The sequence below is a fragment of the Mustela erminea genome, chromosome 7 (assembly GCF_009829155.1).
Source record: "Mustela erminea isolate mMusErm1 chromosome 7, mMusErm1.Pri, whole genome shotgun sequence".
Classification (NCBI taxonomy): domain Eukaryota; kingdom Metazoa; phylum Chordata; class Mammalia; order Carnivora; family Mustelidae; genus Mustela; species Mustela erminea.
Genome location: NC_045620.1, coordinates 100,375,329 through 100,390,634, shown reverse-complemented (window position 1 = coordinate 100,390,634; position 15,306 = coordinate 100,375,329).

The window sequence follows — 15,306 nt, the reverse complement described above, 5'->3', positions numbered from 1 at the left end:
GCTATTTATTGAGTATCTACTGTAGAAAATGAGTGGTCTCTGTCCTGAAGAAGCTTTCAGTTTACTGAGAAAATCTGATATATCTATATGAGACAATAGTAAAGGGCATATATGGGTGCTTAAGGACTTCCATGTGTCCACTGCAAAAACACTCTCTAGGGGCACCTGGGTGGCTCAGTGGGTTAAGCCTCTGCCCTTGGCTCAGGTCATGATCTCAGGGTCCTGGGATTGAGCCCCACATCGGGCTCTCTGCTCAGCAGGGAGCCTTCTTCCCCACCCCCTCTCTGCTTCCCTCTCTGCCTACTTGTGATCTCTGTCTGTCAAATAAATAAATAAAATCTTAAAACAACAACAACAACAACAACACTCTCTAGGGCAGTAGAGAGTATATTTCTCCCATTTCATTGGTGATGACTCTGAGATCCATGGTGTGACAGCTGGACTTTTCCTTCCCAGAGCTGGTGCTCTGTTCTCATCATGCTTGGGACATAGGCTTCTATCCACACACTACAAAGTCTCCCACTAGAAGTTGAGTCCTGATGGGGAGCATTGTGTACATTTCTAATTATAAGGAAATGAAAGTAGAGACTGGCTAATACAGGTTCATTCTGCATAATAAAACATTTGTTAATATCCCTCTAATAAAATGTGTATTTTATTAGGGTACACTATATAAGAGCTATTTCTCATTTTGAGTCCAATATTCCTTCCCAGTACCAACCTTGCTTATTTTTAAAAGAGATTTTATTTATTTATTTGACAAAGAGACAGTGAGAGCCCATGTGCACAGGAGCAAGAGAGAACACAAGCACGGGGAGGGGCCAAGGGAGAAGGAGAAGCAGACTCCCCACTGAGCAGGGGGCCTGGGATCGTGACCTGAGCCAAAGGCAGATGCTTAACCTTATGAGCCACCCAGGCACCCCCAACCTTGCTTACTTAAAAGTTCTCTCCTCTGTAGGAAAGATGAGATACCCGGCAAATCTTTGAGAATGACAATCACTACCTATTCCAGATACTTTCGTTTACGCCACACCATCCACTTTTCACATTTCACGCGTTACTACCCTGCCCTCTGCCTGGAGAGGGTGACCTGCAGGAACTCCACCAGAGGGCTCTCAGGAGGAGGTGTCCTGTTGGATTTGGCCAAGGGGGATCCCTGCAGGTGAGCAGAGGGAGGGGAAAAAGCCTGGGGCCCCACCTCTGTGAGATCATCTTGGACTGACCCCACTGCTCCTCTCCTTCCTGCATCTTCTCCATGTCCCATGTAGTTTAAGGGAAGTAACAACTATTTACAAAGACGATACTCCTTTTTTTTTTTTTTTAAGGTTTTATTTATTTGAGATAGAGAGCACGCATGCACATGCAGGGGGAGGAGCAGAGGGAGAGGGAGAAGCAGAGTCCCTGCCTAGAGGGGAGTTAGGCTACAGGGGGCTCAACAGGAGACGACCCCAGGATCCTAAGAGGTCAGACCTGAGTGGAAGTGACCTGAGCAGATCATGACCTGAGCTGAAGTCATTCTTAACTGACTGAACCACCCAGGTGCCCCCCACTCCCACTGAGCCACGCAGGCACCCTCCTATTGACAAAGGAAGCACCTAATTTGTAAACAATCTGTTTATTCAACTCTTCTTAAATTATCTGAATCTGAGTGTGTCTTTTGTTTCCCACTGGGAGTCTGTGCACCTTGAAAGGTCCGTGCCCCACACACCTGCCTCTCTCTGGCTTATCCTTTCTATTTTGTATAGTACATTTTGTATATTTGGTAAAGTAAAAGTAAGTACAGTGAACCTAGAAAGAAAACCCAGGCCATATGAGGGCTAGAAAAAGTACATGCGACGTGAATGATGGGGTGGGAGTGGATGTGGGCAGGACTGGAGATGACAGAAAGGGCAAGCTCCTAGCGAGAAGTTTCTGAGTGACTTGCCATGTCCTTGGTGGGGGTACATTTTGAGATACACAGAAAAAATTTTCCCTCGGAAGGTCTATTGCTAAAATATTGCTAAAACACATATGTAATATAAAATATATATATATATACATATATATGTTAGGGATATAGAATACAGTGTAGTGGGAAGAGTCTGGGGATAAATTTGTGATCCACTACTTACTAGATTCATTATCTGTTAACTTCTCTGGAGTTTCTTAGACTTATCTATAAAGGGCTATATGCCCTTAATATAGGATAAGTATCTCTATTATTATTTGTGGTTTAATTAAGATTTTAGATATGTAGAAATATATTTTCCTTAGTGAAAAAAAATTGGGGGGGGGCTTCATTTTTATATACAGAGGAAGAGGAAGTATGGATTAATATTTATACTGAAAATTAAGTTCTTCCCCAAATATCCACCAATTAAGGCCAGACTATGCAGGGTTGGGACCACCTCAGCTAACGTTAGCCTACCATGAGAGAACCTTTTGGAATAAGGATTCTGGGACTGATGATACCACACTGTATCATTAAATGGTTCTCTTAGCAAAAAGTTTATTAAGTAACTAAGTGCCTTCTGCATTTTTGCAAGACTCTATATTAGGTACTTCAGATATAAAAAATAAATAGGCAATGGTCTTTGCATTCAAGGATTCCCTGGCCCTGTGAAGGAGAAAGGATAAGAGGTGATCTAGCAAGATCATAGTTCATGTCTTCTTAGCTTTGTCTTCCCAGTACTAACATAGATCCCAGTCCATTGCTGGTATCATAAAAGCTGGCTGAATTTGAACACATGGCTAACTAATAATGCCAGGCAGGACAGACAAAGACACCAAGTGCATTAGAAATTCAAAGGTGAGAGAGCTCTTTGTGGCCTTAAAAGTTTCATAAAGGTGGAGGAAATTGTTCTGGGCCTTGAGAGATGTATAGATTTCAGTAGGTTTAGAGGGGCGGGACAACACTTCAGGGGACTATTTGCTTAGTATAGATTTATTGAAATCAAATTACCAGGTAAAGTGGTATGAATTTTGATAGGAAGTGATTTACAGACACAAACTTACATAGTCTCAATTTTATTAGGACTTAATTTACATTCACCATGGAGAAGATTGTATGTATATATATTTTTTTACCACAACCAGCAAAATGTGAAAGTACTGTTTCTCTATAACAGCGCTAACATAGTGTGTTATCTCTGAAAAATATTGAGGGAACAGGAGAACATTGGCGGAAAGGGGAAGATGGGGAGAGGGATGTATGGCACAGAGAGAGGCCAAAAGGAGGGGCTGGTGCTGATATCAGCTTATGGAGCTATCAGGAGCCAGCAGAGCTTCTTGGCTGAAACTGGGCCTGGCTTCTCCATTTATTAGTCATTCGATTTGGGGCAAAGCACGTTACCCTTTTGTGCCTCACTTGCCTCACCTGCAAAGTAGGACTGCTATGGATTTTAAACGAGATGCTACATTTAACATGAATAGAAGGGTGTCTGGCACATGGTAAGTGCCTCTAAGTGTTAGCCACGGTTGGTGGGGACAGTGTCATATGGGGGTGACAGGAGGTGGTACTTTTTTCTGCTTGCCATTATTGCATGTTGTTGGTAGAAAAGGTGGTTATGTGTTGTTCCATAAGGACGAGAGGAATGGAGCTGAAGAAGCCGCAGAGGGCCAGTGTTTCCAGCAGGAATAAAAGGGAGTGGTCTCTAGTCCTTCCAAAAGGTTGAAGAATGCCCCAGGGGTTGCTGGAAGAATGCTTAGCATCCACCTAATCTCCTAAATCTTGGGACTTTGGAATTCCTTTATATGCAAAGGAAGCACAGCAAGAATCAGGGCAAACAGTTAACATTTTTTTTTTTTTTAATTAGCTGTGGAGATAGAATTTAGTGATTCATCAGCTGCATTTAACACCCAGTGCTCATTACATCATATGCCCTCCTTAATGCCCATCACCCAATTATGCTACCCCCCAGCAAGCCTCTGTTTCCTAAAGTTCAGCATCTCTTATGATTTGTCTCCCTCTCAATTTTTATCTTATTTCATTTTTCCTTCCCTTCTCCTATGTTCATCTGTTTTGCCTCTTAATTCCACATATGAGTGAAGTCATATGATTGTTGTCTTTTTCTGACTGACTTATTTCACTTAGCATAATCCTTTCCAGTTTCATCCATGTTGTTGCAAATGGCAAAGTATCATTCTTCTGATGGCCAAGTAATATTCCATTGTGTATATATGTGTACACACACACACACACACACACACACACACAGAGCATCTTTTTTATCCATTCATCTATCATAAAAGCCACATATGAAAAACCTGCGGCAAATATCATCCTCAATGGGGAAGAACTGAGAGCTTTTCCCCTAAGGTTAAGAACACAACATGGATGCCCACTCTCACCACTGTTATTTATCATAGTCCCAGAAGTCCTAGGCTCAGTTATCAGACAGCAAACAGTTAACATTTGCTGCAGAGTTTCTGACTCACTGGGAAGAAAGGAAAAATCTACACTGACTTTTTGAACTCAGCCCAAACATGACTCTTTCTGGTAGGCAGCTGGGGGTACTGCCTGACTTCTGCCTTTCATGAAACCCAGGAGTCCCTAGGTGCCCATCACAGTCTTGGCTTAATCTTGGTTTTCTGCTCCTTTATGTGGGAGTTTATAGGCGTGTCATCTGTTTTGATGGGCTTCGCTCCATAAGGTGAGCTTATGAGCTTTGTAAAAATAGCCTTGTTTTTAGTACCGTTTGGTTCCTCGGTTTATCATTCTTATTTATCTGTTTGGTCTGTGACCTTTTTCCCTTCTTGGTGTGGCCTGATGAAAACAAGTGAATATTTCCTGACAACTTTTAGCCCAGAGTTTGTAGCTTCTGCTATGTTTCAGATTATTCTATGCTTTGTCTAAAGCTGCAGTGGTGTGAGAGACGTGTTTGTCACGATGATTCGGGCACTGGCTGAAAAGCTTCTACTCTCTGTGTGCCCAGGGACAGAGGCACCTGGAGAACCCGAGTCCAAACTCAAGGTATACGTATCTCCTGAAATGGGAAAAGAGCCTCCCAGCTTTGAGTTTGGCATAAAGGACCCTTTGTCCTTAGATGAGACTGAGTTGCAGAATATATCAAACCTTTATTTGGTTGTTGTCACCTCCGTCACGGATGAGTTTATAACATTTCCTCTCTTGTAGGTGTTTTAATAGGACAGGCCACTTCTGACAAAGGGACAGGAGCCAGGAAAGATTCTGGACATGCCTATGAGGGGACCGTGTGCTGTACAGCCACCGCTAGGGGCTCTGGGAACTACAGAAAGGGCCTCAGCACACTCCCTATTTGGTTCTGTCTTGGTGTTGCTTGGAAAGGAGAAGCTTATGAAGGAGAAGGGGGCTTGGGAAAATCATCACAGATCTTTGTTGACAATCTTGATCTTACAGTGTTGGGTTATTCACCAATATTGGTCTGTCAGTGCAAGAGGCTGTGGAGAGAAACCCAGTGTGGAAGGGTTCCCAATGAATAGTCCATTTATTACCAGCCCATCTGAGGGAAGGGGGCTCCAGCATACACACACGAATAACTTAAGAGATGTTGGATGATACAATGATTTTTTTCCTTTCACAGAACAAAAATGAGTCTCTCATATCTTTCCATTACTTGGTGAGTTGACTGATGTGGTGGTTCTCAAATTGTTGTTATGTGGGCTTGGTGGATCTAGAAGTGGGGTCAAAATTTATCTTCAAGTGCTAGAGGCATAACCCATTGCATATCCATAGAAGAGGGAAAAAAAAGATACAGCTGCTTTTTAAATATCCACACTAGTTAGTGTGATGCTCAAATTTAACACAGTACATCAGATGTGGTCAAATCAGTGTTAGCTAAAAATAAAACAATTATTTTCCAATTTTCAATATTGTGTTTCTCTTGATGCCATTGAAGATGGCAGCCATAAGCCACAATGAGGTCTCCATCCCCTAAAACTTCTGGGTCTTTTTTCTTTAGCTGCTGCTGGGCCATATTCTTACCCCAGCCTGTTTGTGCAGTAGACTATGTAGAGCCAACTGTAGGAATTTACATTTATCTTTGTAAAAATGACATCTTGTAAGATTCAGCTCATCACCCTAGCCTGTTAAGAGACATTTGAAACTGGATTACAAGAAATTAATTTTCTTTTCAGCCTAATATCATTCATGCAGTTGATGTGCACAGCTGGGAATTGATGAAAACATTGAAAAAGATATAACTGAAGACATAATCAAGTCCAGTACCGCTGTGCTGATGCCAAAAGCTTCTGTCCTAAGCCTAATCCAGGCCCACAGGAACCCGAGGATCACTCAGCTCCAGTCTGCCCCCAGCATTAAGCTTCCAGGGCCTCCTCTCCTTGAGCCTTCTGCTGTCCATCCCGACCATCTTTTCTGTCCTTCTCCAAGTCTTCGCTCCAGAAAAGGACTGGAATATCTCTTTTCTGAACGGTACCTTTCCTTGGGGATGACCTCATGACTCAAGCCCACATTAATTAATGTCTCCTATTCTTAGACCACTCTTTGGCCATGGTTTATACTTCTCTTTACTAAAATAATTATTATACTAGCAATAGTTAATATTGCTTGAGCCTTTAATATGCACCTGGCACTATGTATTACATACATGATCTAATTTATCTCCACAGTATGTCTATGTGTTGCTATTATTGCCGCGTCTATAAAGGAGAAATCTGTGGCTTAGAGACTCACCTTGTTCAAGCTTACCTTGGTGTGTCATGGCTTAAATGTTGACCTATCTGAGTTTTTACAGGTCTCCCCCTTTTGGGTTGTAAAGTCTTTGAGGGTAGAGACTGGTTTTAAATTTTTCTGTTTTCCTACCCAACAGAGACACCTCACAGAGTACTGATAGTGAGCATACAGTGGTGCTTAATATGTATGTATTGAATTAAACAGTAATGAATGAAACAGGTGTTTTGCAATATTCTTTTTCCTCCTGATAGTATGCCAACATCTGGAGACTTCTTTTCAAGTGGAGAGAGATGACAATATAGATTTGTCTGGAACACTGCCTGTCTTAGTCTGCTGGAACTGCTGCAAATCCAACAGACTGGGGGGCATATGCAACAGAAGTTTATTTTTTCATGATTCTGGAAGCTAGAAGTTCAAGATCCTAGTAGGGTTGGGTTTTTTTTCTGAGGCCTCTGTCCTTGGCTCATAGAGGCTATCTTCTCCCTATGTCTTCACATGGTATTCCTTCTGTGTGTGTCTCTGTCCTAATCTCTTCTTCTTCTAAGGAGACTGGTCACATGGGATTAGGCCCAGTTGCTGACCTCATTTAACCTTTGTCACCTCTCTAAAAACCCTATTTCCAAATACAGTCACGGTTTGAGATTCTGGGGGTTAGGATTTCAATATATGCATTTTGGGAGGATACAACTGAACCCTTAACACTAGCAAACAGAACTCAAGAGCATCATGAAGGTTCCAGGCTGTGTATTCTTCTTGGAACCTTTCAATAAGTTAGTGCTAATAGATTTGCTATAAGCTAGAGGAAAAATCAATCTTCCCTTTGGACATATTTTTCTCAGCAGTTTGATCTTTTCTTCTTAATCAAGTCAAAAGCATTTTAGATATTTGGGGGTCTTTGTTCCTTTTCTAAAAGTAAAATCAATGAAGTTAATAGGGTGAAATAGGGTAAGTCTATTGAACGAGAAGAATCTAATTAGAGGTGAATTTTTTTGCTGCATATTGTCTCCTTAATTTTGCTCTCTTTGCATATTTTACTTAAAAGCATTTAAAGTTAACATTTGACAAAGCTGACATATAAGATGTTGAAAAGTGATTTTGGGATAGGCATGCCTAGATTTTTATTGTTACTCTTATCATCAGCTGCCAGGTTGAACCTTGTTACTTCTTACTCTGTCATTTGCCTGTGCCACTCACATATTCAGGAGTTGTCAATGTTTTGTGATTTCAAGGGTGCCTAGGAAACGATGGCTGCTATCCTACCCTGAATCTCCCCCCGTTGGCTTAACTTTGATTCCAGTTAAGAAGAGTCCCTAGAGCAGAAGATTCCCTGAGAGAATAATGCTAAGAGTTAATCTCAGGCTTCTCATAGAGCTCTGGAATCGAGTCAGTTGTATTTCTCATGGTTTCTTCATGGCTCACATTGTGAACAATCAGTTCATAGTCACTTAATTTTCTCTTTTAAGACAGCTGCAGAACACTTCGATTTATCCCATGGGATTTATTGCCTCGGGATCATCCTGTTGACCACAATGGGACTTGTGCTTGGAAAGAGTTAGAGTTGCTTCACAGTGTGATGGGAGGTTCCCCTGCATCTTTCTGATTTGTATCTGCCACTGGCCAACCCCTCCCCAGAGAACATCTGAAAAATAGCAATTCAGACTCCTGAATTCCCACAAGTCTCCAGCTTCCCACGATTTCATAAAGAAAGTCTTCCTACTTAGGTCAGATGCAGCCACTATAATATTCTTAAATTGAGTCCAAAGATGCTTCCTGTTGGCCTCTGTTCTGGCACTATATAGAATAAACCATTCTAACAGCTTTTTTTTTTTTTTTCCTTATTCTATTTTTCTGTTTTTCTTTTGCTGGGAAGCAGCATATGTCTCAGTCAGCTGAGATTCAGACCATGACCTCCCTTACAAACAAAAATAAATACTGCCTTTCTTAGACTTTTTCCTCCTTCACATTTGCCCTTGACATTCTTTTAATGTGTATTTCAAATGGATGACTACATGGCCTGTGTGTTTGAGAAAGTGGCAGCCGATGCAGATCACTGACACCTGCAAACCTGCTCGGTACACCAGGGAGAGCCTGTTCTGCTGAGCTTGATGGGTTTTCTGCTCACCGTTTGGAATTGGAGAATGCCATGCTTCGAGGGGAGGCTGTGAGGAACACACCTGGTGAGACGTCCAGGAAGGGCCTTGTGATTATCCAGTGTCCGCCTGCCTGTCTACAATCCAAAAGCATTGTAGATGGCAAGAAACCAGAGATCTTTGGCATGAAGAAGCAGACTTCCATTTTTGTGTAGAAGCAGGTGAATGGCCAACTGTGAACCGGAGGCAGAGGAGACCTGGAAATTTCAGGGCTTATTTGCATCTCAAAGAGGCCTTGGAAATATATGTACTTACAGCATTTCATGTATTCTAAACTGACTGTAATTAGAGTAAATGGCACGCATTTCAGATACATTCAGGACGGCGGCAGGAGACACAAATATGTCATCGAAGGAAGTTCCCTGGCAAGCAGTTGTCAGCTGATAACACCCGTTGAATATCCTGTAGGAAATGCAGTGCCCTACCTAAGATTTCTGTGAATTCCTGGGAGTTCCTTCATCATGGGCACTCTTGAATCAGAGCCCCTGTGCCCCTGAGCCCTCACCCTTCTTCAGTCTCGTTTCTCTGTTCCGTTTCTTCTGTTTTATGCTTATCCAACTCTAAAGCTCAGCACTTTCCCCTTGCCTTCCCCTCAAATCATGCATACAAAGCATTTAAAAATGTCGCAGATTTTATGGAAGCACTGCAGAGGAGAGAAGATAATTTATAGTAACATAAATAAATTTAAGTGGGCTATGAGATGTCCTTGTTCTAAAAAGCTCTTCAGTTACCTTGTCACTGGGAATTTCTGACTGGTCACTTTCCAGCGGAGTGAACCGTCTCCCATATTTCTTTGCCTTTCTCTTTTCCTTTCCCATCCCCCTCTCCTCTCCTTTTCAAGATCCCCTAATTCCTCTTCATTTCTATCAGTTTGATCCACCATCATCTTCTAAGCTCTGGCCTTACCTACTATACTCAAAGGGGCTTTCCTACACAGTTTAGGCTCTCTATAGAATAAACCTAAACACAGATAATTCCCTTATGGGAACTCTCTAAATCTCATTTGTATCCTGAACAGGATAGTTGTGTGGCTGATGTATTGGTCTCCCTCTAGAGCACAAGCTCCGTTAGGGCTGAGACCTTCTGTGTCATTGCCTGTGCGTGTGCAGCCCCTTATGGGTCCCCAGAGCAAAAGGGATGCTTGGGGTATATGAAAACTGACCTGGCCAGGATAGAATTGTTGAATTATTATAGTGTACACCGGAAACTAATATAACACTGTATGTTAATTACACTTCAATTAAAAAAAAAAAAGACAAAAGACTGACTCGGTCATTGTTCTCTTTCTGGATCTGCATATTGTTATGCACATGTGTTCACTTTGTAATAATTATTTGAGCTGCACACTTACAAGTTGTTCACCCTTTTACTTGTATAACATTTCAATAAATATGCTTTTTGAGAAGTGGCTTGCACAAGATGGCATCATTGTTAAGGGACAGCCTTGGGTCTGTGGACTCCCAGTGAGGGGTGTCCTGCTCAAACCAAGGTGCCTCTCCAAAGACTGTAGTGGGTTGGCTGTCTTCTCTAAGAATATGGGGCTCTGTGTGAAAGAAACAAAGTTCATGTTGCCTCCCTACCTCTCTCCTCTACATACACCCTTGCAGCTGCCTGAGCCTCCCCTTTGAAGCCCCGGAGGCTGGCACATTCTTTGCTAACAAAGACTCTGTTTCCATCTAATTCTCCTTCAGTGAGCAGCATTCATCTGGTTTCTTGTCTCAGGATCATTTTTGAGGGGTATGGGTTTATTCCACCCACCCACCCCCACCAAGGTATGACAGGTAGGCTTGGGGTCTCTGGTTAGGGGTGTCAGGGCTTGTAGACAGAATGTTGTTTCCAGAGGCTGCTCTCTCTTCCACCTCGGATAGGGGTTCTCAACGTTGGCTGCATGTGAATCTCCCAGGTAGCTTAGAGACTGCAGAGCCTTGGGCCTCCATTTCTCCATCCCCGGTAGAGGGTAGAGGGTGTCTACCATAACTGGTCTGGGCACACAGATTTAAAATCTCCCCAAGTGATTCCATGTATAAGCAAGGTTGGTGGCCACTGACTGTGATTTAATCACTGGAAGGACCTGCTAAACAATGATGGTCTCAGCTGGAAATAGGGACCAAGATGCTGAGATGTAGCATCTGATCTGTAGCTCTACCTGGGATGAATCCTCCTGGTGATAATCAGAGATTCTTGCTGTATCATGTCATAATTATTTGGCACCTCCTGTTGAATCTCCACCTGTGGCCCAAATTAGGCTGAGTAACTTATAGCAGAGAAGGCTACTTGAGATGTACATGCTGATTTTCTTTTTCTTTTGCTACTTTGGCTTAAGCAACTTCTAGTCAGATCTGGTTAGTCACAGGTAAGTGGGCAGGAAACTCAGCCCCACTAGGCTGGGTGAGAAGGGTAGATGTGGGATGCATGAGACAAGAAAACCAAAAGAAAGCAACTGGGCTGCCTAGGAAGGTCACAGTGAAGGCTCAAAGTACAAAGACCAAAAGGCAAGGAAGGTCAGCTACAGAAAATCTAACCAAGGCACAGTGAAAGCAAATCGAGAGGATAGTTGAATACTCTGGAGGTCATGAGTAAGTGGTACCTGTCCATATATGATGGGAGCTACTTTTAAGGTAGGAGGACAGCTCCCCAGAGATGGTGGCACTTCATGTCCAAAGTGCAAACAGAAGGGCCATCTGTACCCCAATGTTCATAGCAGCAATGGCCACAGTCGCCAAACTGGAAAGAACCAAGATGCCTTTCAACAGACGAATGGATAAAGAAGATATGGTCCATCTATACAATGGAGTATTATGCCTCCCTCAGAAAGGATGAATACCCAACTTTTGTATCAACATGGGTGGGACTGGAAGAGATTATGCTGAGTGAGATAAGTCAAGCAGAGAGAGTCAATTATCATATGGTTTCACTTACTTGTGAAGCATAAGGAATAACACAGAGGACATTGGGAGATGGGGAGGAGAAGTGAGATGGCGGAAATCGGAGGGGGAGACTAACCATGAGAGACTGTGGACTCTGAGAAACAAACGGAGGGGCAGGGGGTGAGGGGTTGGGTGAGCCTGGTGGTGGGTATTAAGGAGGGCATGTATTGTATGGAGCACAGGGTGAGGTGCATAAACAATGAATTTGGGAACACACACACAAATTAAAATTAAATTAAAAACAAAAAGCAAAAAAAAACCCCAAACAAACAAACAAACAAACAAAAAACAAAGTGCAAACAGAGTAAGAGCAGGACCACCATATTAGAGAGGAAGAGGCCCAGTGCAGAAGCTATGCACCCAGGATGATTCAAGAGGGCACATGGGGCAGGTGAACACACCTCGTGAGTGGACAGCCTGGCCTTAGCTGGTCCTTCAAGACAGGTATCAACCTAAGAGCCCAGGAGCTGAGGCTAACCTTAGGGCCCTGGATTGATTCTCAGACTCATCTGATCCTGTGGTTGCTGCTCACCACATTGTATTTGAGACTTGTGACAAGGCCAGAGTTGGCCTGCTGCTGAGGGCCACAAACTATAGGAGCTAGAAAAGGCACCAGAAGGTAACAAAGGCCTAGATTTCACTAGCTCTTGGGCCTCAACTTAGTTGGCTCCTTTTTCCTTCTTTTACCTTGATTCCTAGTTGTTACATAATCTGTCATCTGGAAGCTAGACTGCCTTTTGGGTGGTAATGTCCATCTCAAGTGTCAGAAGTATGATCCTGAGCTCATCACACACATGGCAAGTGTCAAATGTCATCAGGCAGTCACCTTGCCTTCTGGGGTCATTGAAGACTTGTCAGGGAAAGGTTGACATGCTTGTCTGTGGAATATACTGGTAGGTTTTTAGGCTTATCTAGTGACCTGCCCCTTACAGCCTTCACTGTTGGCCAACACTTCCAGAGACTGGCTTGCGGCAGTCTCTGTGGACTTTCTCTTTTCTCCTCCTCACCCCACTCTCAAATCCTCATTCATTTTATGGAAGTACTATGCTTTTCCTTCTGAGACCAAACTATAAAACATGTTCTCCCAGGGGCAATTGCCTGTCTCTCCTTCTCCGCACAGATGGTTGGTCTTCATCATCCCACTTGTTACAAGCTGCTCTGAGGTCAGCATTTGGTGGGCATTTAGGTTGTTATTCTTGTAACTATTAGTACTACAATGTTATTAATGTTGGTTAACTAAATTATTTACTACTTATTTGTCTCATTTATTCCCCTCGAAAATTCTATCAGGTGGGTACTATTTTAAGTAGTATTTTACAGATAAGTAAACCGAGTTTTAAAGATTAAGTGGGTATAGGGTATAGGGTCCCACTCTCGATTTCGGCTCCGGTCATGATCTCAGGGTCCTGAGACCTGTGTCAGGCTCAGCACTGAAGCTGGGAGTCTGCTTGAGGTTCTCTCCCTTTCCCTCTGACCCTCCCCCTGCTCATGCCCTCTCTCTCAAAATAAATAAATTAATCTTTAAAACAAAAGATTAAGTGGGATTAACTGGGATAGTCACCCAGACAGTGTTTACTTATCTACATCACTGGCCCCGGGTGGTCATGGGTTATAGGAATATGTTTTATGAAATTCATGAGTATCTTTTTGTACCCACCGGAGTACCCCTGTTGCTGTTTCTGCATGGCACTATGACCTTGCTTCTGAATATGCATAATGTTTATTGGATTGTTTCATCTGACTTATGTAAATGAAACATGCAGACTTAGGAAAATGACATGATCAATAGCTCCAGTGAAGATGTTTGCTTGTTTAAAGGTAAAATGAACTGTTATGATCACTGGAACCAAGGCTTCCTCTCAGATGTGTGGAGCTGAAAATATTTCTCATGGGGCTCCTGTCTGGATAAACACTTGGAATCACCCCACATCAGCATGTCAGCTCCATTCTTGCAGCTCAGTCTTCTGCAATTCCATTAAAAGAAAACTACCTTGGAGAGTGGGAATACTCTGGTCCCAAAGGGAACGGGAGTTCAGATGGGACTCCATCAGACCCAGTGCACCCCATATAGCTGCTCTGATCTGGTTCTCCCAGTCCCACTTACCAGAAAGGGACTTAGGAAATATAGAGGAAGATGCTCCAAAGCACAGAGGTGCTGGGAGGCAGCAGAGCCGAATCCTGCTGGCCCGGGTCTAAAGTGTGATACTGGCTGGAAATGTATAATAGGCAAATAATAGTTCAGATAGTTGCAATAGAAGGCTTGATAGGCATATCCTTAACTCAATACTGGGTAGGTATTTATTATATCTCAAGGTACCTTGGTATTGTAACCCTATATTGATTTCTTGCTTTCTCACTTATAAACTCTGCGGCTGGCCCAGCAACTACATTCTCTGCACCTGTTTCCTCATCAATGTAATGGACAGTGATGGCACCCTGCCAGGCTCACGTGCAGAGGTGCTGCTATCATCACAAAAGCCTACATTTATGTATCATTGTGTGCCATGAACTGTTCTAAATGCATTACATGGATTAGCTCCTTTATACCTCACCACAACCCATTGGCGTGGGTTCTTTTATCCTCTTTTAACAGATGAGAACAATGAGGTATGGAGAGATTCCTCTAAGTCCAATGCCAGGGACTAAGCACCCAACCATCTTGCCATATCGACTGGCTAATCTCTTCTCAACGTGAGGTAGAACTGCTTGAGGAACCAGTGACAGGGCACCCCCTTCCCAACCCCAAGTTCCTATTTAATTGGTCCAAAGTGAGGCACAGGCATCAATCTATTGAACAGCTTCCCAGGAAATTCACATGGCAGCCAGTGCTGAGTACTAACAGAGAGGGAGCGTGCAGTGAGCTTGGGATGTATCTCAGTCAGGACGGCTCACCCCTGACAACACCAAAGGAGTAAATGTGTCCAAGTGCATTTTAAAACCAAGTACCCCCACATATACAAAATTAGATTTGATATTTGTTAAGCCAGGACTTATCCAGGGTCTTCTTTGCTCCTACCACTGACTAGAGAAACAAATCTGTATAGAGCATCTCTTAAGAGGGAGCAGGGGAGGGAGCCTGTGACAGTGATGATATGGGGGAAGGTGGCCTGCTGTCGAGGGGAGGGGCAGCTTATCACTGACCACAGTGAGCAGTGCACAGGCCTCATGAGAAGAGGAAGCAGACTGACTTGCGGTGGCTTTATTATTATTTAAGGATTTTCTCTCATCCTGTCCCATTCACATGCTGCCACTTAGGAGATCACTGTTGTTGCTTTAAAGTATATCACCAAAGTGATAAATTAAATGTATATAAAAATAAAATCATTTGCTATCAGAATATATAATATATACTATATAATATATATACTATATAATATATATACCATATAATATGTTAATATTCTATTTCTGTGCAGATCGTATATTTATATTAAGTAAGGAAATATATGAATAAAGTCATATAAATAAAAATATTTATATTTTTCTAAGGATTATTATCCCCATTTTACAAATGAAGAACTTGAAACAGATTAAGTCACTTGCCCAGTGGTAGGAAGCTAGTAGTAAGTAGTAAGTAGAA